General features: G+C 36.1%; 1 protein-coding gene and 1 pseudogene across 1 annotated transcript in view; both read right to left on the bottom strand.

Annotated features, from left to right (window-relative positions):
- Window positions 1-11947, bottom strand: part of LOC128227105 (chorion peroxidase-like) — a 62180-nt gene extending 50233 nt beyond the window's left edge. The window contains exon 1 of the mRNA XM_052937316.1: window positions 11888-11947. The gene's annotated coding sequence lies outside the window, so the exon portion shown is untranslated. The remainder of the gene's footprint in view (window positions 1-11887) is intronic.
- A 1156-nt stretch (window positions 11948-13103) lies between these two features.
- On the bottom strand, window positions 13104-15853 carry LOC128234055 (cytochrome P450 3A24-like; annotated as a pseudogene).
- Between the last annotated feature and the right edge of the window lie 10582 nt (window positions 15854-26435).

Here is a 26435-nt window from a genome sequence, read left to right as displayed (position 1 = left end):
TTTACGGGTCGCATTAATTTATTCTAGATATACCTCTTCGCTTTGAGAAATGATATATGATACTGCCGCAAGACCTATCTTTACACATTAATATAAGCACGTGTAAAATACAATTTGGGGGCAATTTTACTAGCTGTCCATGTTTATTTGTCGAGTATACCAAGAGAAAAAACACTCAAAGATGATAAGTAATTTGGTTTTGGTTCCATTTTCTTATTGCTAGTTTCTTTTACAAATAAGGTTTCTTTATCCTTATTCAAATGCACATCTTGAACTAAACATGCAAATCAATTCCTACGCCTGATTAACGTCTATTAGCATATGTTTCAATCATTCCTTGTGACAAAAACCTGACCGAATAACAACTGTAGTATAAATCATAGGGTTTCCAAATACGCTTGTGCATGCCAATTGCTTTTCATTATAATGAATATCTAAGATTTTGAGTTTCATTATTGCATTGCATACAGAAATGGAACAGTTGAGGTAGGAAAGCGTCGACGAAATAATACATCCTAAAAACTCTTTTATATTGACAACAAAACTTTCAAGTAAAATTACTACGCGTCATGACGGCATTTAACAACGACGTTAGCGCTATTAAGAGAAACGGAAAACAAGTTGGTCGTTCCGTTTCATAAGCTTGAAAATTGTGATGGCTTTGCAAACAGAATACAGATTAAAACTTTTAAGTATTTCAATTAAGGTGTATTGATCATGTATCTCTATGATGGCCATTCTTGGATAAGCATTCCATAAATATTTACATATATGTCCTTAGAATATAATTCGTATATATATATATATATATCATATCAATTATCATTGTTTTTTATAACATATTGCAAAAAAAACATTAGAAGGTATAAATTACAACACGAAATTGTATAAAATATATAAACGGATGTGTAACATATAACAACACATTAAAAGTATAATAATTTACATATACCAAGCGTTGATGTAACATAAAAATGTATAGTCTTTACCATATCAAGGTATAACGTTTTACAGGGAGTGGTAAAACATATAACATCTGGCATCATATGGTGTAATGTATAACATACAGCATAACATGGTATGATGTTTAACACGAGATGGTATGACATATAACGTTAGCTAGTATAACATATAAAGATAGATGTTATAGCATATAACGTGAGATAGTATAACACATATATATATATCGTGAGATGGTATAACATATAACGTGAGATGGTATAACATATAACAAGAGGGGATGTTATAACATATATCATGAGATTAAATAAGATATAACATGAGATGGTTTAAGATATAACTTGAGATGGTATAACACATATATCGTGAGATGGTATAACATATAACGTGAGATGGTATAACATATAACAAGAGGGGATGTTATAACATATATCATGAGATTAAATAAGATATAACATGAGATGGTTTAAGATATAACTTGAGATGGTATAACACATATATCGTGAGATGGTATAACACATATATCGTGAGATGGTATAACACATATATCGTGAGATGGTATAACACATATATCGTGAGATGGTATAACACATATATCGTGAGATGGTATAACACATGTATCGTGAGATGGTATAACCCATATATCGTGAGATGGTATAACACATATATCGTGAGATGGTATAACATATATCGTGAGATGGTATAACACATATATCGTGAGATGGTATAACACATATCGTGAGATGGTATAACACATATATCGTGAGATGGTGTAACACATATATCGTGAGATGGTTTAACATATAACGTGAGATGGTATAACACATATATCGTGAGATGGTATAACACATATATCGTGAGATGGTATAACATATATCGTGAGATGGTATAACACATATATCGTGAGATGGTATAACACATATATCGTGAGATGGTATAACATATATATCGTGAGATGGTATAACACATATATCGTGAGATGGTATAACACATATATCGTGAGATGGTATAACATATATCGTGAGATGGTATAACATATATCGTGAGATGGTATAACACATATATCGTGAGATGGTATAACACATATATCGTGAGATGGTATAACACATATATCGTGTGATGGTATAACACATATAACATGAGATGGTATAACATATATCGTGAGATGGTATAACACATATATCGTGAGATGGTATAACACATATATCGTGAGATGGTATAACACATATATCGTGAGATGGTATAACACATATATCGTGAGATGGTATAGCACATATATCGTGAGATGGTATAAAATATATCGTGAGATGGTATAACACATATATCGTGAGATGGTATAACACATATATCGTGAGATGGTATAACACATATATCGTGAGATGGTATAACACATATATCGTGAGATGGTATAACACATATATCGTGAGATGGTATAACACATATAACGTGAGATGGTATAACACATATAACGTGAGATGGTATAACACATATATCGTGAGATGGTATAACATATAACGTGAGATGGTATAACACATATAACGTGAGATGGTATAACATATAACGTGAGATGGTATAACATATAACGTGAGATGGTATAACATATAACGTGAGATGGTATAACACATATATCGTGAGATGGTATAACATATAACGTGAGATGGTATAACATATAACGTGAGATAGTATAACACATATATCGTGAGATGGTACAACACATATATCGTGAGATGGTATAACATATAACGTGAGATGGTATAACACATATATCGTGAGATGGTATAACACATATATCGTGAGATGGTATAACATATAACGTGAGATGGTGTAACACATATATCGTGAGATGGTATAACATATAACGTGGGATAGTATAACACATATATCGTGAGATGGTATAACACATATATCGTGAGATGGTATAACATATAACGTGAGATAGTATAACACATATATCGTGAGATGGTATAACATATAACGTGAGATAGTATAACATATAACGTGAGATAGTATAACATATATCGTGAGATGGTATAACACATATATCGTGAGATGGTATAACATATAACGTGAGATGGTATAACACATATATCGTGAGATGGTATAACATATAACGTGAGATGGTATAACACATATATCGTGAGATTGTATAACACATATATCGTGAGATGGTATAACATATAACGTGAGATGGTATAACATATAACGTGAGATGGTATAACATATAACGTGAGATGGTATAACACATATATCGTGAGATGGTATAACATATAACGTGAGATGGTATAACACATATAACGTGAGATGGTATAACACATATATCGTGAGATGGTATAACATATAACGTGAGATGGTATAACATATAACAAGAGGGGATGTTATAACATATAGCATGAGATTAAATAAGATATAACATGAGATGGTTTAAGATATAACTTGAGATGGTATAACATAGAAAGTGAGATGTTAAAATATATATCATGAGATGGTATAACACATATAACGTGAGATAGTATAACACATATATCGTGAGATGGTATAACATATAACGTGAGATGGTATAACACATATAACGTGAGATGGTATAACACATATATCGTGAGATGGTATAACATATAACGTGAGATGGTATAACACATATATCGTGAGATGGTATAACATATAACGTGAGATGGTATAACATATAACGTGAGATGGTATAACATATAACGTGAGATGGTATAACATATAACAAGAGGGGATGTTATAACATATAGCATGAGATTAAATAAGAACATGAGATGGTTTAAGATATAACTTGAGATGGTATAACATATAAAGTGAGATGTTAAAATATATAACGTGAGACGGTTTAACATAAAACGTGAGGGATGTTATAACATATAACGTGAGATGGTTTAACATATAACATGAGGAGATTGTTTAACATAAAACAATCAGCGAAAGGTTGTAAACAATATATGTTCCAGCCTCTCAGAAAATTGTATTAAGTAACATCCAAAGCAAAAGATGTTTTAAATGGCCACAATAAAGGTTAATGCATTTTTTTTTTAATTTAATGCATAATTATGTTTAGCTCATTGGAAATCAATGATCGAAAAGTTTGTGGTTTGAAGATTAAAGGAGCTATGTTATTATGCATTTTATAGAATAATGTTGATTTCTTGCATCCCCTCCCTACCCCCTTTTCCCCTCCCCCACTTTGCACTTTCAAGCAAGACGGTTCCAACGTTGATGATAAAGTTATCTATACTACAACATGAGATACCGTTCGTGAGTACGTATATTTGTGCACCTGTGCATTATTCCGGTTATCTTTTTTTCGGTTTCAAATTCACCTTCCACAGTTTCCTGATGCTTATTGGTTTGCTTTTAATGCGGAACTAGAAGTTATTTTAAGTTGTTTGGATAGTGCGTCGCATTTTAAACCACATGAAATGAATGATTTAAAAGTTATTGGCAGCTGAAAAATATATAATAAAATCGCCTCAGGTTATATTCAAACCGGAAATAAGTTTGTTTGACATGAAGTAAGATTTTAATGATTAAGAATGGGCGGAGTGAGCGTAACTTAAAACAAAACCTTATTGGCTACAAATTGTCAACGTAAAATCTGACACAGGGAGTGTGCTTCGGGTCAGACCTTAAAACACCCACGCAACTTGAATTTCTTAAAGATTGCCTGTCTGCAAATGTATTGGCTTAAATGTTGGTTGTATTCAAAATAAAATATACACAAAATCTTTATGAAGGATTATTTTTTAAATTCGTATGTAAAAGTTGATATGAAATTAAAAGATAGTTTTCGTGTTTTATTCTTACATATTATGGACAAAAGGGATCTATAATTATGATAAATAAATGGACAACAGAATGGGTTTGCAGTTGTGTTTTTTCTGTGTTGTCTGTACAGTCCTTTTGTGTGTAATTAAATGTAGTTAGGTAGATCCTTATACGCAAAATCGGTTTGGTACGTTCATAATATTATATGTATAGTTCCAGTTTTAACAATGTTTAGTGGGTAACATTTTTCCAATAAGAAGGCAATGTTTCTAAAGTTTTCCAATTCGTGTTTTCTGTAAATCAACAGCAGCTGTTTTTGTATTAAATCAGGTGAAGCGATGGATATACCCGCGGCTGGTCCATTTACAAGGTATATATAGTCTACACAATAAAATGTGGACCACTAAACATGTTGAAGGTTGTAAGTATGGACTCACGCAACAAATATGGATGTGCGAGTGCGTCTCATCATTTACGTTTGTTTGTACTACTTATAACAATGTGTGTATACCAGGTGATAATTGCGTCATACATGCTCCGTCGGAAGGCAATATTTGCTTCGAATGAATACTTTAAATAACGATAACTGAACTAGCCATTCCTTAATTTAAATGAAACCTAGCGCAGTCTACACGCTGCCTGTCATGGCGCACTGTCAAAACATTGTTTTGGTAACAGATTTGTCGAAGTATTTAAAAACAAACGATCACCTTATCAAATCCGGTAATAAAAATAACACGGAACTCTTTAAGCGGCATAAACTGCCCGTTGTTTCATTTAAAATGGTGAAGAAAAATAAAAGTTATCTTTTTTAGAAGTGAACATTCAAAGCAAAATATTGCTTTCCGACATAGCATTTATATAAATGACGTAATGTATCACATGGTATGCACACACTTTAACCTGCATCATTCTGTGTACAAATGTCTACAATTATTGAAATTAAATGACCATAATAATATAGATACACTTTCATTTTATGTTAAAACAGATGTCTTACGATTTATCTATCTGGTAATTACAAATACTTTATCAACGTTAAAATGCTATTTTAAACCTCCATTTTAATATTTCATAGTACTCAAGTATATGTTTAATTATAATAACGCTTTAGACCTCCAATCAATAGTACTTAAGTATATGTTGAATTATAATAACGCTTTAGACCTCCAATTAATATTACTTAAGTATATGTTTAATTATAATAACGCTTTAGACCTCCAATCAATAGTACTTAAGTATATGTTGAATTATAATAACGCTTTAGACCTCCAATTAATATTACTTAAGTATATGTTTAATTATAATAACGCTTTAGACCTCCAATCAATAGTACTTAAGTATATGTTGAATTATAATAACGCTTTAGACCTCCAATTAATAGTACTTAAGTATATGTTGAATTATAATAACGTTTTAGACCTCCAATTAATATTACTTAAGTATATGTTTAATTATAATAACGCTTTAGACCTCCAATTAATATTACTTAAGTATATGTTGAATTATAATAACGCTTTAGACCTCCAATTAATAGTACTTAAGTATATGTTGAATTATAATAACGCTTTAGACCTCCAATTAATATTACTTAAGTATATGTTGAATTATAATAACGCTTTAGACCTCCAATTAATATTACTCAAGTATATGTTGAATTATATTAACGCTTTTGAATGATATATTGCAAAATTAATATTACTCAATTATATGTTGAATTATATTAACGTTTTAGACCTCCAGTTAATATTACTCAATTATATGTTGAATTATATTAACGTTTTAGACCTCCAGTTAATATTACTCAATTATATGTTGAATTGTATTAACGCTTTAGACCTCCAATTAATATTACTCAAGTATATTTTTAATTATATTGACACTTTAGACCTCCAATCAATATTACTCAAGTATATGTTTAATGATATTGACACTTTAGACCTCCAATTATTAGTACTTAAGTATATGTTTAATTATATTAACACTTTTGAATGATATATTGCAAAACCAATTTTGTTTACGTTATACCGACGGAGTATTTATGATCAAAATATATGAAAACATGTATTCATTGTAATCGATTTACAAATAAATTTTGTTGAGTTGAGAGTTGATTTAAGTACAAGTCCTCACAAAAGGACTGTTATTTTCTTAAAGATGCACTCTTACCCCCAAATAAGATTTACCACAATTAATAATATTGTTTTAAAATTCCAAAAGGGATGAATAAATGTCGTAAAAGATGGTTCTTATGAAGGATATCGAGTTTGATTTGAAAAACAACAACAAAAAAACACATAAAACACGGAATTTCTAACCTATGAGACTATAGTAGACAACAGTAAATCTTTTAGCATTCACCAATCATTTAATATTTTGGCACTTTCTGTTATAAAATACATGGTTACAATCTTATTATCAGTAATTCATATATTATTTAGTAAGTAGTTAAAGGTTTATAAGTCAAAATTGATTTTTGTTAAACATGTGTATGTATTGATTTTGAATAAGAGTGTCACTTTAAATATCAAATAATTATTTATTAAATGTCAAACTCCCGCAGGCTTTTAAATGTATTTAAAAACGTCTGTGTTGACCCATAGTTTTCAAAAACCGTATATGTGTGAATATTCATGTATCACATTTTGTAATTAAAACACTTATATTTGGTTTAGCTCAGATGCTGGAATATGAAACGCCTATTTCACATCAGTGATTGACAGCCTCCAATGTAAAGTCTACGTAATAGTTAGATGACATGATGTAAATTCTTAATGAATAAGAACGGGCCGAGTGAGCGCACAGAAAGAGCCCTTCTATATTATAAAGAAATTACTTCAGGTCATGTAACTGACTTATAGTACAACCTTATTGGCTGATAAATGACAACGAAAAATTTGGCGCAAGGAGTGTGTATCGGATGAGTGGCAGTAGGCGAACCTTTAAACACCCGCGTAAGGTTAAATTCTTAATGGTTTAGTCTAGTACTTAAAATATTGCCTATCTGCAATTCAAATGGCTTAAAATGTAGGTTGTATTCAATAATTATGTAATCATGGGAGTAGGATTGGATTAAATTTGTGATTGGTCCCATGTAACGATAAAGAAGGGTAACATAACGAACTGTTTGAAGGATGATAACTTAAACCGCAAGAACGAAATTAAATTAAACTAAGCAGAGTTCATTAGACTTTAATTCTACCCGACTACTGGTAGAATTCTACCAAGGATTTCAATTTTTTTTATTCTAGTTGCCATGAAAACAAGAGATCTGGTTGAAATAGCTATGATATAAATCGTGCAAAGAAAAGCATTGTTAAATGTTGTTGAATTGTTGTTGCTGAACCCGGCGTGGTAAGTGACGTCATTCAAGGACGGGCACCAGATGGTGTGTGGTCACAATAGCTCACATGACACTTTTTGCCGCGTTAACCGAAATTCAATCAAGCATTAAAAGGATAAAGACATGTTTACCGCTAACCTATTTAAGGATGCACGGACGGACGGAAAAAGAGGAAGCTCATGTTTCGTTATCGGGATTCGAATGGTGGTGTCATCAACAAGCACTGTCAGTGACAGTGACATATATCTCTGAACATCTTTAGTCAAATCATGCTCAACCGACCCCCGTCTTATTTAAATTTATATTCCACCGCTTTTGAAACAAGTTCACAAAGTAAATTATCTTGAAACTCACTCCAAGGTGTTCACAACTCGAAACTAAGTGAGGCGCCGTGGCCATCAGTGCGCCTAGCCGAAGGGAATAGCCTCACTCGCATGGCTCGAAATAACAAACATCTATCCCTTCGGATGTAGGCAATTCGGTTCTTCTTGAGTCGGATAAACCAGAGGTAAATTTGAATTATGAGCCCTAAATATGATCAGGTTAAAAAAGGAAACAAGGAATCCTTTTCAACACGAAGCTTATCCATGATTATAGTAGTACTGTGTTGAAAAGATACCAATTCCAATTAACTGGGATTACGTCCAAGATGTTATTTTAACAATACCATAGAACACGAATAATAATGATGTTATGTGTAATAGCCCATAAATAGGATTTAACCAGGATGTTTCACAATTTGACATGAGTTATGATTGAATAAACAACAACAACACCAATAATGTGGTAAGGAATGCAAAGTAGTGGCCGGGCAACCCGGAGGATGAGCCCAAGGATTTAATATTGATCTTGTTTATATGGAATGAAATATGATTAAATAAAAAAACAACAACAATGTGGCGAGGAATGCCAAGTAGTGGCCGGGCAACTCGCAGGATGAACCCTAGGATTAATATTAAACTTGTTTATATGGCATAAAATATAATTTGATAACAAATACTTTGACCCTCGTTTGGAAAGAGTTATTTTATGCAAGCTTTTTTGCGATGTTTTACGTGTTCTATGTTCCAAAATGCACACCAAACGCTTAAAAGTAAAACACAAACATTCCATGTTAACAATTTACTACTAAGATATTAAAGTCGCTACCAAATTAAATATATGTCCATATTTCACTGTGTAACTCACTATAAAAAATATCCGTTTACACCGCAAATCGATTCGTTAATGACACTTGTCAAGTTAAGGTTTCACAGTGTCAACATCACCTCAGCAATCGCTTAAATTTTAACTTAACGTTGGCTACACAGCTTTATGAAGTTATATATATTCGATTCCTGTGTTGTGTGTGTGTGTGTGTGTGTGGAGGGGGGGGGGGGGCGGTCATGTTGAACCGAACCAATTACTTGTAAATATATGGACTCAATTGTAACTACTCGACCATCTGGTGTAATTTCGATCAATCTCTTGCGTTCAGATTGAACGGTCAATGTATAAGGGCCTGTTTGAAGTCCTCAGGTCCATCGGAATGTAAGATGACAACTAGTTAGCATATTATTGACCTTACAGTCAGTTGCCCTAATGCACCAGTCAATTGTACCCCCCCCCCCAGGTACGGGGAATAGTGGGGACTTTTATTTTTTCCATCCAAGCCCGAGTAAAAATCCCCGCCCTGCGGGAACGAACTGCTGGTAAAATCCCCACCAAAAGCCACGGCACCCCAGAGTACGGCCCATTCCGCGCTATCTTTGGCGCGAAGACAAAACCACCGCATTCATCCGGCACTGCAGGGCCACCTGGAAGGTAAAAACACGGCCCATTTCCCCGGCCATCCACGGTATACCCCCGGACCTTGGGGGCATGGTTACAATTGACTGGTGCATAAGACTAACATGTTTAAATGTAAAAGTGGTTAAAAGCGATGTTTGGTATTTCAATTTAGCGGGTGCACTTTGTCAAGTGGAAAAGGGGCCATCTGTTACCCAATAGATTGTGGGTTCAACCACAACAGGGTGAGAATGTTTTGTGGTACAGGTATCCACCGCTTACCAAATAGGTTGTGGGTTCAATGCCAACCAGGTACACTTCCTCACGACCTCTCAAAATTACTGGTTTCCATCAAGGAAACGGATTCGAGAGTTATTCTAGAATGCACTTGTCAATTATAACCACGGCCACCATGTCCGGGGGTATGCCTGGGATAGGGGGGGGGGGAAGGACCGTGATTTTACCTTCCAGGTGGCCCCGCATTGCCGAGTGAGTGCGATGTGCGATGGTTTTGTTTTCCCGAAAGTAGCGGGGAATGGGCCTTACCTAGGTATCCCGGGGTGCGTGGGTATTTGGCGTGGATTTTACGAGCAGTTTGTCGCTGCGGGACGGGGATTTTACCCGGGATTGGCTGGACCTGAAGTCAAAGTTCCAACTATTCCCCCGGAACGGGGGTGGGGGGTGGGGGTCGTAATTGGCTGGTGCATAAACTAACAGCTTTCGTCACAATCAAGCGATAAGAAATAAGTGTATCAAACTAAACTAAACTTATCTTAGTGTGATTACTTTTTCTTTTGTTCTCAAAATTAATATTGTTTTGTTTTAGAATGCCATCTAATTTATAAATAACCTTGTGATTTTTCGCGAACTAAGCCGGTTACCGCTGATAGTAAAATTTACTAGCGATAGGTTTCTATTGTCTGGTAGTACTTTTCATCGATCTTTTGCATGTACTGCACCAGTCAATTGCAACCACGCCCCCCCCCCTCCCCCCATGTCCGGGGGTATCCCGGGGGCAGCCGTGGAAATGGGCCGTGTTTTTATCTGCCAGGCTGCCCCGAAGTGCCGGGTGAATGCGGTGGTTTTTTCTTCGCACCAAATATAGCGGGGAATAGGCCTTACTTAGGGTCCCGGGCTTGGCTGGACGGAAAATTTCCCTGCTATTCCCAGGACATGGGGTGGGGCGTGGTTACCATTGACTGGTGCATTACACTTAACTATTTGGTTTTGAATTATATTACTTTTTTAAATTAATTGCCTAAGGAATGTATAGTATTTATTATTTGAGACCCTTGATGAGTATGCTGAACACTTCATCGTAAGCGGTTATTAAAAACTCTGCTGAAAGTTAGATAATTGTTGTTGTTTTTCAGTGGTGATTGAATTTGTTCAATAGATTATCAAATTTAGGGTATTTTTATAAAATATATAACTGATGAAATATACACTTTTTTATTCATTATATGGAAGCGTATACAGTATACCAATGTTTTGACCATGTCGATGTGTTTAATGTCGGCTTGTCGAGTTATATTTTTTTATTCAGAAATACATGTAGACATACTGTCCATGTGTGTGTATCTATTTGAAAAAATAATATAGAAGTTGTCGAGTGATCAATGCAATATTTATAATATATAGAACATATATGACATCGCATAGAATACAAAACTAATAACTGTTTTATACATGTAGAGTAAAAATCAATACATGACAATATATGACAGCGAGAGATCAGTGTGAAATAACGGTAATAACAAATTATGTTTTCAAAATCATTTCAACTTAAATACATACTTTTTAAGGTGGTCTGTTGACATTGGTTTTTATCGACCAATCAGATCCAACCAGTTATGTCGACTTGACATTGATAGTTTTGTCGATTAACTATAGGTTGTCAATTTTTTTTTTCTAAAATGGACAATTCCACATAATTTTCGCAATATGTCGCGTTTTACTTCAATCGATATAAAAAGACAAGACTACACTATATACGATATACGCTTCAAAAAGGTCACATAAAAATGAATTACATACCAAGCATCCAATATGACAAAGTTCCTCACAAAAATTATGGTTTAAATAACACAACTTTAAGTTGTTTCCGAATCCTTGGCAAAATGCGAGCGATTGATATAAGTTCGATATAATATATACTTTGGTTTTGTATTATATGCCGGAGGGAGTTTATGTAAATCTTAGTTATATTTTATTGGTTTTACGATAAATTTAATCACATATACGCATAGTATTTAAACCATAGGTGCTTGATGTACATGTGGGAGATGGCGGGAACATATTTCAGAAATAATTATAGTTATGATCTTTTGATAAACCGTCGAAAATTGGAGAAATAACGATTTACGAAGTTAGAATACAACCGAGATTCTCAGCCAATGAAATTTCAGATAAACATTCATGAAATACTACCCCTAATCATTTAGAATTCGAACTTTTGCGGGTGTTTAAAGGTCCGCCTATTGCCATTCATCCGATACACACTTTCCTGTGTCAGACTTTGCGTTTAAAATGAGTCAGCCGATAACTTTGTATTCTTAATCAGTTAGATGACCTAAAGTAATACTTTAATGATTAAGAATGCTTCGTTAGCTTAGCTCACTCACCTCGTTTTAAATCATTAATATATTACTTCATTTCATCTATCTTTAACATAAAATATTTACACCTCAACTTCCATTCCTTTAATGAACTGCCTTGCGGCAATTGCGTTCATCAATCTTCGGATATGTTCGGATCGTAATTCATTGCATAACAATATACATGAAACCTATTGATCTTGTTATTGGTTGTATTGTGTCGGCAGGTCCCGTAAAATATAGATCAACATTTTAGAAAGTGTTAGTTTATTATATTTTAAATATATTGGTGCCAGAAGTGTTTCAATTTTTACGTTTTAAAGTGATTTCAAGTGGTTGATCTTTTCCCGCGTTATTGTGACGTCATTTGAAAAAATGTTTCCGGTTATAGTCGGGTCGTTCTATTTACAGAATGGGTAAGATAAAGTAGAAAAAGCGGTCTAGTCCTCACGCCCACCGGGACTTTAAAAAAGTGGTTGATATGTTGACCTCTTAATGATTCATTGATAACATCACTTGATAATGTCAATCAATCAATCACGCGACTTTACAGTTGTAATTAATTTTCCAAATTGTGGTCTTTAAAGACGATATTTGAGCAAATACCAACATTTGCTAAAGGGTTCCAGCTTTTTGTATTTTCGTTTTAACACTCCTTGATTTGCCACACTTTATTCCGTAATTAAAAAAGCGCATTATACAAACCATGAGCGAGTTACTTTATAATCGCCTACTTAGTTTTCACTCCTTGCCCAGTAAACGTAACAAAATCAATTAAAATTGAATTGACACATACACTATCATACAGTTGAACACCGGGACCGAAAAATAATTTTGAAATAGCGACAACTTCGGATAAACGGTGTTCGGAATAGCGGTGTTCAACTGTATATAAAACGAATCACGATCTTTGACTGATACTTCCCCCCTGTGGTTTTAACGTGTCAAAAATTAATATCATAGAAAATACGCATGTGCAAATGTTACTGTATCTAGGACAATATAAAACTTAAAATCATTAGTTATGAATTAAACATTTGCTATTGTTGCTGTTTAATATATTCTGTGTTTCAAAGAAGGCAAAGTGTCCCAACTTGCAAACACACTGTCTATGAAAAACAAACATTTTTCATGAATAAACATTTTCATCAAAAGTTTCATCTTCTCAAAAGCTTGATAAACAAGTCACGTGGTCTTATCAACCCACCCGCGTTTTCAAAAACCGGTGGCACCTTAAGGCGGTCCGAGCGCTCCAATCGGAAGTTCTGTAACAACCGTACTAGCGCCATCTTGGCTTCCACAAGCGCCAGTTTCATTCCGACACAATTTCGAGGACCAGCGCCAAAGGGAATATAGCTGTATGGGTAGATCTTCTGTTTGTTTTCCGGTGAAAAGCGTTCCGGATCAAATTTTTCAGGCTCCGGCCAGTATTTCGGATTCCGGTGGATGGCGTTTGTGGAAAAGGTGATGTCCATGCCTTTCTCGAAGTGAACGCCATTTATGGTAATGTCCCTCGCGGGTTGGCGATTAAAGCGGCCGGCTGGTGGGTACAAACGTAGTGTCTCCTGCATAATCATCTCTAAGAAATCCATCTTTAAGATTGAGTCGTACGTGATGTTATCTGTCGTATGACGACCCTCAAGAGCATCCACTTCCTCGAGCAGCCGGTCCTGGACTTCCGGATGTTGCGCCAGTACGTACACGAGCCAACCAAGCAAGGCGGCCGTGGTCTCGTGACCCGCAGCGAGGAATATGATTCCATTAATTGTAATGTCATTTTCACTCATCCCGCTTTGCTTCATTTGTTCAAATGATTTATCGCTGGAGACACCGTTGTCTGGACTGTCCGTCTGCGTGTCCATCATAAGCTTAAGAAGGTCGTTAAACTCGCCGCTGTTGTTTTCTCGCCGTTCTTGAATAGCCTTTCGAACCGTTTTGTCAATTGCATCGCGTCTGGTTCATTGAAATTCTTTGAAAGGAATGTGATAAGCGGCTGAATGTCTGGAAACAAGTTTAACATTAGGACAGTTCGTGTAATACTTCCGTCCAGTATGTTCGACGCATGCTTTACAAAAGGGTCATCTAGATGTCTCTGTGAGTCGACTTCAATCCCAAACGCCGTGGAGCATATCACGTCCATTGTCAACGTCTTGAATCTTTCACCCATGTCAATAACCTGGTCCTCCGACTTTTCCAACCGCTCATCCAGGCATTCAATCATAGTATCAAGACAGCGTTTCAGAATGGGTCTCATACTCTTAATCTTCCCCGAGCTGAAGGTCGGTTGTAATATGGCCCTGAGGTACTTCCATTTGACCCCCTTGGCGTTGTTCACCGAGTTCTCCCATACCTTAGAAACCTGGACCGTGTCGCCGCGATCATAGAATTTGGAAAACTGCGTGATCAAAATCTCCTGAAAGAAACATGAGATTTTTTTCATATAAAAATGTTTGCTGATATTATCTGTGATTGCAAATGTTCATGACGATGCACTATTTAATGGCATGCAAAGGCAGGTAGGAAGGAAGGAAGGGCAGGAAGTCAGGCAGGCAGGCATGGAGGCGGGCATGAAGGAAGGAAGGAAGGAAGGAAGGAAGGAAGGAAGGAAGGAAGGAAGGAAGGAAGGAAGGAAGGAAGGAAGGGAGGGAGGGAGGGAGGGAGGGAGGGAGGGAGGAAGGAAGGAAGGAAGGAAGGAAGGAAGGAAGGAAGGAAGGAAGGAAGGAAGGAAGGAAGGAAGGAAGGAAGGAAGGAAGGAAGGAAGGAAGGAAGGAAGGAAACATATAATGGAATGAGTTGAAGGCAGAGAGCAATGCTTTCATTTACGAAATGGGGGGGGGGGGGTGCTTAATAGACATAACATTTTGTATTACCTTGACCATGTCCGGGTCTGCTACCATGACGGCGGGGTGATTCCCGTAGAAGAATCCCCATACGCCGCCGTAACGTTCCGCACACTGTCTGTCGTACTCATGCGAACCAAGAGAGATAAGTTGCTTCAGGTGACCCATAAACGGCGCAGGTTTGTCGCAGTTAATTCCCCTCCTTCGAAAGTATCCGTGTTTATATGTTGTGTACATGTACAGTAGAGCAACGACGGTGACTATAAACCCCACTGGGCCATAAATCCACCATGGAATATAAACGTAACTCCCTATGTACATGTTTATAAGCGTTTAAGGCGTCCAATGCAAAAACTTGATTTTTCTTAGTTAAATCATAACAAAATTCTATTTTTCTTACAATGCTTCGTCTACGCTCAACACGTGTTTGAAATACAACAGTCATCACCGTTCATTTTATACAATGTTTTAATTCAGTACACTTATCAAATCCAATGCAATTTCCAACGATGGTGAAATCGTTATCAATTCGGGATATAAACCACTGACCTCAATACTTTGCACTCAGAGATATTGATATGAACAAGAAAAATAACCTAAGGTTTACTTTACTGCCTTACCGGTGTAGGTTGCATACCTTTAATGGTTAAGCGCGATTCCGAAATCCAATAGGCGTAAAAATGTATTTGTTTCCGATTTCTCAACCTACCGCATTTTTCCCGACCCTAGACTTTTATGCCTTGAGAAATAGGTGTTTTTATTTGTTTGATTTTATCTATGGCAAGTTAAAAATGAAGTGTTTTTGGTTAGTTACAATACCAGCGATGCTGGTTGGAGCGTAAGTTTATTTTAATACAAATACATGTATTAAACATAAACAGGCATACAAATTAATCACATGAATAATCATCATATCTGTGTAAAAGCAGTACATCTGTAGTTAAACACATTAGTAGTTATAAATTCGGTCTTTTTCTCCGCATGTTTAAATCTGAAAAACAAAAACAAAAACATTGTTTACCAAACATATCAGGCAAATTTCCGGCGAGAGTATTATTTGAAAAATATATATTTGTTCAATTGGATTAATTATACGAAACGTATATTCGAAGTTGTATCAAAGTCAGAACTTCAAACAATTCCAGTGTATCTCTTTTGGAATCCCATTTATGTTCGGCGTAAGGATTTTATTTTCATTCGCACATTCTTACGATCTGATGTCAACCCAGTGCAATCGCTTAAAATTATAAAACCTGCACACAATGTAACATGTTCCTTCCCTTTTGTTATTAGACTCTGTATAAACTATGAACATATTTTAATTATTTACTTAAACGAGTATCATTCTGAAATATGTCTCTGTTTTTATCATGCTTTTACTTCATTTATTTAAAGAAAAATCGTTCGTCATGTAACGTAAAAACACCGAGTTCATGCAATGTTCATATATCTTGGCCACCAAAGTTTTAATTTATTTAATAGTTCCCTTTCTATTATGCCGTGTTGATTGCGAAGCCGTTACCGTCTAACATGTTCTGACAGAAGGCTTCTCTAATTCAACAAATTACTTGTCAGCAACAAATGTGTTAATGCACCAGTTAATTGTAACCATGCCCCACCCCCAAATTCCGGGAAATAGCGGGGACTTTGACTTCGGTCCAGCCAAGCCCGAGTAAAATCCCCGTCCTGCGGGGACGAACTGCTGGTAAAATCCCCGCCAAATGCCCCCGCATCTCAGGGATCATAGGTAAGGCCCATCCCTCACTATTTTTTGCGTGAAGACAATACTACCGCATTCACTCGGCACTGTGGGGCCACCTGGAAGGTAAAAGCACGGCCCTATTCCCCGGTTACAATTGACTTGTGCATACATGTTGCACATATACACACGTATTGAAACATTTTAGACGGGGTTTTACCTACCCAGGTTATATGATATTAGTACGCAATGCAGCTTTGTATTTATGTTTATTAGCGTAAGATGGTTGTTTCTAGCTGGTATCACCTACGCCAATTTAAAAAAGCATTACACTTATTTTAATGGATATTTAAGTATATGCCTAAGAATATTGATTTCTGTGACCTAACTTTGGTAAACCATGAAGTATTTGACACAATATACCTGTGTGAAAACGGTAATCGAAGTGATCAAGCATTTTTTTTGACGTGCACCACGTCTTTTAAACTTGGTGATATAAATCGGTGTCCGTAATACAGGGGGTCTGACGTGTTTTGTGTTTTCCGAATTTTAAGTGAGGGAAATGAGTGATGCGGAATTGAAATGGCGATGTTCGAAGGGTTTTTGGAGTGTTATGAGGATATTTTCACCTGATAAGTAAGAAATATCACTTTTCTCGCAATATAAATATACCTACCCGGAGGCCACACATGTAAGCTTCTTTCAGGTTTTTAACCTATGTCTCTAGAGGCATTAACATAAAAATTATTGAGTGTATAAGCTGAGCGAAAATAGAAAATTCCGTGACATAAAGCTATGTTTTTAGTCAAAGTGTATCATTCTTGTACCTAATTTAGCTATTTCTCATTGATGTTTTGCATCTTTTTTTCTTTTCGACGGCTAGTGCACTTACATAGGCCGATTTTGTTTATGTTTAAACACCTTTTATGTTTGGCTAGGAAGTTTATGCAGTTTATGTGTGATGCAGAATCAGAAAAAGCGTGCGTTAATAAAAGTGTAATTAAGACACGAGCTGTAAGAAAAGCTGTTAGATTCAAGAATCTCGGCTTAATGACCCTAGCCATTGTGCTGGAATGATCAACACTTCACAGTGGACAAAGTAAAACAAAACCTTTTTCACAAAAAATGTCCTTGCCTCAATGCTTTTTGAACTTCACCGAATGTAATCATCCGGTACAGTTCTAGGTAGTACTCGTTACAAAAACACGGAAGGTGTCCTCAACGGTAAAACTAATTTCACTTTCCTTCCATCGATAGTTCAGTTTCAATCCCTTAAATCCTAAAAAATGATTTCTTCTACAAATGTTTGGCAACCAGATATTCGTCAGCTATTTTTATTTCCGTGAAAATGACGTCATCGTGCACGTGCTAGCCTTCCTCAGGCAATTATGCCGTAATAAACCTCACTTTCCGTAATGATCTCACAGGTGGATACGATAATAGTTTTATTTATTAAACGAATTTTTACAGTAAAATGTTACAGTGCTAAGTTACATGTGCATTGCAGCGACGTTATTTACACTATACATGTATATCAAATCAATCTTTTGAGGGATTATCAAAATAAAATGCTTAAAAATGCTAAAAAATGTTTGCTTTATCAACAAATTCCAATACGATAGTTTTCCATATGTGTATAGCGGCACTTATTATGTCAGGTTATGAAGCTTGCTTTTATATAGACGCAGTAAAGTATCCACCGGCAGTGCGAGAGAACGTGGGTTCGAAGCCCTACAGGTACACATAGCAATTTGTGCAGTATGTTATATTTGGTGCCCAACGACGGACTCGGATTGCACGAAAAGCCTCAAGGTCACTGCAAACTGGCCTTTATCTCCGAGATCCGAGGACGATTTTAAAATGGAGGGTGAATGTGTAACCAAGTATTCGATATGCATATAAGGAGTACTTATACTGTCTCGCTATGGAGCTAGCTTTGATAGCGACGCGATAGAGTATCCGCCTGCAAAGCAAGATGTCGTGGGTTCGAACCCCCGACAGGTGCAGATAGCAATTTCTGCATTCTTTTGCATTTTCTTACCACGGACTGCTGGAGTGAAGTTAACCTGTCTACACTACACTATTGTCTATATTTTGTTGTCCAATTCAACTCAGCTATATTGATCACAGACGGAAATGCATATATGACTGACCCATTCAGCTGTATTGGTCAGATGGAGATGCATATTAAGCTGACCAACACAGTTCTCTTGGTAACAGACGGAGGTTCATATATGACTGACCGATTCAGCTCTAATTGTCAGATATGGAGATGCATATTAAGCTGACCAACTCAGTTCTCTTGGCAACAGACGGAAATGGATGTGTGACTGACAAATTCCACTAACTTAGCAGACAAAATATCGATTAAAGATAATGTCGTTATTGTCTAAGCACTCCTGGCAACAGACGTAGAAAAATATGTTTTCAATTATTTGTCTATGTAGTCTAACCACAGTATATACAAGAAAAAAGTTGATGCATAGCATCAAGTCGGCGCAATCAAATTAGAAGAAAAACGTGCATGCAGATAACCAAAAATGGTTATTATTTCATGATATTATTTTGTTTTAAGTTGGGTGTACATATGCTCGAAGGACGTTATGGTTAATAATATTGTTACAATAGTTTAAGCCCGGAATTAAAGATATTCTGTTTTTCCCCCAAGCTAATCCTCCGATTAAAACTAAATTATAACAAAACTGTTAGGGGTGCAAGCGAATATTCGAATATTCGATCAACGTTTGGTATTCGAATGTCAAAATCGGTATTCGAATATTCGAGTTTTTAAATAAACAAAAAATAAACCTTTTTGCTACCACTGTCATGATGTGTATAATTTTCGTTTCTCTTGTTTTTACAACGAATGTTCCCTAGTATCGGAGGCGTATTTTTAAAATATACATACGTTTCTTCGGATGAATTAGAGTCAATTGTCTAATATATAGATTTTAATAGCATGAAATTCACCTTTTATTTGTACCGGCATGTTATGTTTATTCCTTGCTTTATATTTTGTACAAGTTTTTGTAACACATTTCACTTATTATATGAGTGTATAAACGGAGATAAAAACACTATACATCAAAGGGGAATTATCTGGAGTTCATTCCTTCGAATGACATTTTCAAAACAAACAATTAAGCTCAAGATTAATTTTTCAAAGCATTTTGCTGTCACCAAGGGAGATTACTGCGTAGGAGGTTTACAAACATAAAGGATATTTTAATAGTACCGTGTAACCTTCATCTATTTGATTTCAATCGGAACACCTCGGCCTGTATATTCCTCGCAGATGGCCGAGATGTTATGATTGACTTGGTATTTAAAATCAAAATTTTCAAAATGATAAGCAGGGCTGTTATAATTTAAGGTTTCATTATCAATTAAAGTGTAAAGTTTTATAAAACAAACAAAACTTCATATTTTATCATGCAACGTGGAAACTATTGAAAGCATTGTTCTGCAATTTATAAACTAGTCCCTAAGTTGGAATATTTCTAGAGTAATATCAAATATAGTCGGCGCCCAGAAGGGCGCCGACTAATGAACAATCAGCAGGCTCAATGTTCTTTGCAATAAGCAGAATTGTCTGGCGCATATATTCAGAAGTAAAGTTCGATCGTGGTTCATATCTGGTAAACGACGATGCCAAATGGAATAATATTTTAAAAAGGTTGCTAAATATATTTATAGATTATAAACCAAGTCGTTGCCAAATGGACGTTATCTTCCAGTAGAATGTTTCAATTAAATATCTAGATCCAGTTAGATGTTGGGTCAAGTCGTGAGCTTATTTACCCTCGCCATCGGGTTATACCCATTCGGCGATCACGCTACGTTTTACAATAATTCTACGGTTTTTAAAACATTTTTCTTCTTCATTTATCCTAGCGTGGGTGCTATGGACTATATATATATATATGTGTGTTAAGTTCTACACAATCAGTAAACATCTGCGGTAAAGAATTCAACATTAAAATAATATCTTAAGATTATTCACGTACATTTTAAAATCGTACAACTCAAATACATAAATAGAAATTGTACTAGATAGAATTATCCTCTATGGATATAAAAATTACAAGCATATTTATATAAAAAATGTCTAAATAATAAAAGAATCTATGAGAATAAATGTTTCATATATATTTTTTAATAGAACGTGTCCTTGGCTTTAAATTAACTAGCTAGTTTGAAATTTAAAAAAAAATGACGGATTTCTTACCAGCTAGTTTCCTAAACCTCCCCTTCCAATGATAGGGGAGGTATGTGCTGGTTTGCATTGAGGAATATGCCTCAGTGCGTTTGTCTGGATTTTATAATTATATTTTGATTATTATTTTTTTTTTACAACAGCGACATTCAAAATAAAAATAAAAGAATGTTATGAAAGTTTGTTTTTTTAGGACTTTTTAAACATGGGGCTACCCATGGGACTGGTACACGGGGACATACCTGAATTTGGATTTTAATAAGGTGCCGATATTTAGCACGTGTAAACCAACCACAGGGGCCGCCCCAGGTTTACTGAAGCATGATGATAAATGACAAAATAATATTACATTGACAATAAAGTTAGTGTCGCTGTGTAACCAGGCAAATCAGGATGAATAATATAACAGTCCCAGCATAAGACTCCATCCTATGTAATTACAATATGGGTTGGGATTGCCAAGGATATTCTTAACAAAGTAAAATAAAATAGAAATTGTTTGTTCCTCCAGGGTGACTTTAAAATATACACTGAAACCGTCTCCGGTTGGTAATCAGATGTTGGCATAAACAAAGACTATACTAATTATTAAATAGAAAACGATCCTTTTACACTGTTAAACTTTTAAATAGTATTTTAAAGTGATATATACAATATTTACATAAAAATAGAATCTCACTCGGGAGGAACGATAAAAAGATAATATGAAACGGCTGGTGAATTATTAAAACAACATAGAAACAAACTCCCCGAAGCCCTTTTTCCCATAAATTTGTGGGGTTTAATTAATGAAATGATAATAGAATAAAATGTGAATGCTTGTGCTATTCTACAGGGATGGCTCCGTTCAGTATTTTTTTTTTTTCCTCACTCCGGGAAAGAGAGAAGAACGAGTTCGCGAGGTGCCATTGGTTTTGTTACTTGAACGGTGTTTTCCCACTTTGCCAACCGATAATTTTTCCTATAGAAATTGTAGGTGGGGTTGGGGAATGTATTTTCGGGATAGAGAAAAGAACGAATTCGTCAGGTGCCATGATTTAGGCTACTTGAACACTCTCCACTAATGGAGGTAACCTTGTGGAGAAAGTGTCACGTGACAAATTCACTCAATGGAGGAGGGATAAGCAGACGAACTATCGAAAGGTAAGTTTGCTGTTAAATTCACTTTGATTGTTAAATGAAACACACACCACTAGTAGTAATATTATGAAGCGAAGTGTGCACAATTATAAGAGTACGAAATATACTATTGACCGATAGGTATTTCTCACGAACGAGAGTAGAAACAAACTTGGTTAATGGAAGTCACGTGACCGATGGAATGTTTCCCACGGTGAATACTATAAGGATTATAGTAAACAAAATTGTAAGGCTAATATTTTAACTTTCGATTTAACTGTGGTTGATCAAAGTTGTGCTACTATTTTTCAACAGGTAACATTTTTTTGGCCAAGAATATTTGGCTAGGCTTTATATTACTCATTCAGTTTTGAAATTTCTAATAGATAATTTAATGTTAATTTTGCTAGGAATCTGGGTGTACGGAACGGAACCTTCCCGACACCTGGGAAGGATAAAGCTGCCGGTTTAATGGGTAAAACTTATAATTAAATAAATAAAAAATAATTAAAAAAATATAAATGATAGCTTAAATTAGATATGACGTTCATAAATGAACCACACATAAAATAAACCGTTCCTGACGGTATTTATTATAGTATGCAAACCCCAGTAATGGGGCCATTAATCAAAAGTGCCGACAGCTTCCAGTATACCGACCTCTATGATAGGGGAAAAAAATAAAAATAAAAAATTAAAATGATATAACATAGTTTATATTATAATATACAACACATTTTATATGATGTTTAATTCTTGTCGGTTATCTGGTAGTCAACCAGGAATTTGGCAAGTGACCTGAAGACGGATCTCTGGGCGGCCTTGCTAAGGGTTCAGAATATTGTTTATATTAAAATCTAAACCAAAAATCCTTAGGGCCGCCCTAAGTTCTGCCCTCTGGCCCCTGTAAGTGTCACAGTGTAACAGAATGTGGGAAGTGTCATAGGTCACTCCACACCGAGCACAGCTGGGATCTCTTTTAAGTATGTATTTCCCAGTACTTCCCGGTGATGTGCAAAGTCTCAGCCTTGTTATGCATTTGTCAATTCTAAAGAAATCAGAATATTTATTTGAAGGCTGAAGACTCACAGAGGCCCTATCAAATGTATTAACATATGTTTTAGGTGTCCTCGCCGACCGCCAATCATTAATGAAGTGCCGGGGGGCTAATAAATAGACCTATGTGGGTGCAAGAGAGACCGGATCATTCACCTCCACACGACTAAGACCATCCTTGGCCAGCCCATCAACCACTTCATTCCCCTTCAAGCCGACATGAGCTGGGACCTATACCATGGTAACCTTTAAGTTGTTCTCCAGACACTTATTATTCTGTTCCAAAATGTCTTTTATCAAATCAGGTCTGGAGCTGCTACCTCTATTTTGTATAGACTGCAATGATGATAGCGAGTCTGAGAGGATAACAGTATGTATGGGCTTGTTACTGATAACCCAGTCCATTGCATCTTTAATAGCCAAAGGTTCAGCCGAAAATATAGAGAGGTGGTTGCTGAGTCTTTTAATATTTTTGATATTTTTGGATGGAATATAAAAGGCACATTCAACTATGCCAGATTCTGTGTAAATTTTTAAATGCTCAGCATAATTTTGGTCAATGTGAGAGAGAGTTTCAGCTTCGTGGCAAGTCTGATTTTGTTATTGTTTTAGAGATAGAAATGTCAACTGAAGGGTCATGGAGGGTCCATGGAGGAACCTTTGATGTCCTCAGGTCTGCTACACTTACATCTTTGAGCCCGGCTTCCTCAACAATGCTTTGGGTGTAAGCCCCAAAGGGCATCGCTCTATGATTACCCTTGTCATATTTCGCCTTGATGAAGAAGCCGGTCCCAAAGAGGTCACTTAAAGGGTTACCTATTTACCGAGACTGTACCCTAGCCCAGAAGTTAATGATTTGTTGTCTCCTCCGCAGAGCCAAGGGAAGTATCCCCGCCTCTTCCTCGAGCATGCATGCAGGGGTACAGGGAAGGGCTCTCAGAGCTATTCTAAGGGCTTTATTTTGTATGTTTTCCAAGATCTTAAGACTGTTTGGCGAGGCATTTGCATAGACTTGAGCACCATGGTATATTTTTGAACGTATTAAGGACTTATATATGACCAGTAGACTGTGTTTGTCTGACCCAAAATCTGTTTCACATAACATTCTCATTAGATTCAAGTCCTTTTCACATCTTCCTTTTATGATTAAAATGTTGTACGAATGAGAGACGTGGGTCAAGATAAATGCCTAAAAACCGTACAACTTTTTCAAAAATGATTTTTTGACCTCCTAAAAATATGTCCACAGACTGCCTAGGATCAAACGCAGCCTGTAAGTCCAAAAATATAGCTAGGACATAGCGACTTCTATTTTTGGCATATGTTACATCGTGTTGTAGACGACCAAGCTGATCCAATGTGCTCCGTCCTTTCCGAAACCCGGATTGGAAGCGGTTAAGAATTCTATTGGATTCAAGCACGTGCTCAAGTCTAATTTTAACCATGATTTCAAGAAGTTTGCCCGCATGTGATGTTAGACTTATGGGCCTATATGACTTAGGGTCGCTTTTGTCTTTTCCAGGTTTGGAAGAGGCACAACATGGGCCGTTGTCCACTCGGATGGAACCACCCTACCCCGCCAGACCATGTTATACAGATGCAACCAGATTTGAAGGATTGCATCCGGCATGTGCCCAAACATCATACAGGATAATCTATCAGCCCCGGTGGGGAACTTCCTCCTGCTACCAATGGCTGATCTTAGCGCACTAGGTAAGAAAGGTAAATTTAGAGGTGTTGAGTTGTCCCCTGGCTCGTTTAAAATATCTTTATGTTCATTCTCGAACCGTGTTTGAAAGGCCAAAGTTTAAGGTGGAAGATTACTATCACTGGATATTTGCAATGTGTTATTAAAAATTGAGCCTTTTCAAGGGGATTTTTAGCAATTTTATCTCTATATTTAAGAAGTGGTACAGGGCAGGTAGAATGACCTTTTATTCTGTGAACCTTGTTCCAAAATTCCCTACTATTTGACTTATTTAACCTAGCTGGGTTTTGACCCTTAAAATCACCCTCTTAACTTCTGTTTCCAAATACCTATATAACATTAAATTGTCAGGTGAGGGATTTCTTTTTAGGTTATTTAATGCCTTATTTCTACCCTGTACAGCGTCCTTTCACCATGGGACCGTTTGACGTTTACCGGAAGAGGAGGGAATACAATTCTCAGCTATGAATAGGATTTTATCAATCAACTGGCGATTAAAATGTTCCAGCTCTTCCAGATCAAAGTCAGAGAGAGAAAGTTCCAGGGACAATCTTTTAAATTCACACCAGTCAGCCTTTTCAAAGTTAAAGGATGGCTTGCAAGTTTCCCGTGAATTTGACCCGTTATTGACATTGTGGAGGGCTATAAGGCAAGAAAAATGATCCGACCCAAGATTGTCGTCTAGGACCCTCCATGACGCGACACCTGCCAAACAGACACTGATTATGGTGAGATCAATGCACGTGAATTACCTTGTGCATCGAACCTGGTGGGTGCACCATCATTCAGGACTACCAAGTTTGAGTCTTCCATCCAAGTACAGACGTCCTCACCATATTTACAGACTTTTGAGCAACCCCACACTGGGTGATGTGCATTGAAGTCACCAGTGTTTACCAGTTTCATTATATTTGTTTTACTCCGTATATTACTCTCGAGTGTAGTAAGAGCCTGAATATTACAGCCCCGAGAGTAGAAATTTATAAGAACAAAGGGTTGGTACTTTGTTGGGTAAACAATAATTGCCAGTGCCTCTATGGCCGTGCCGCCATCATTTTTTGACGGTTCAGTGACTGAAAAAGTCTGGTATTGAATATTGTGCTTTATGTAAATTGCTAACCCACCGGCAACATTGTCATTCAAGTTTGTTGATTTAAGAACTCTATGTAATAGCCGGGGGTTGATTTTGATGTATTCTCCTTAAATTTAGCTTCTTGAATGCACAATATATCAATAATATTTATATCAGTAAGATGTTTTAACCTTGAGTGTTTATTAGATGACAGACCACCACAGTTGAATGATAATATTTTTAAATCCCTATCCGTTGAGAATGTTGTTAAACCTGCA

This window comes from Mya arenaria, chromosome 1, assembly GCF_026914265.1.
Source record: "Mya arenaria isolate MELC-2E11 chromosome 1, ASM2691426v1".
Taxonomy (NCBI): Eukaryota; Metazoa; Mollusca; class Bivalvia; order Myida; family Myidae; genus Mya; species Mya arenaria.
Note: the sequence above shows the minus strand (reverse complement) of the source record. Positions and strands in the feature narration are given on the sequence as shown.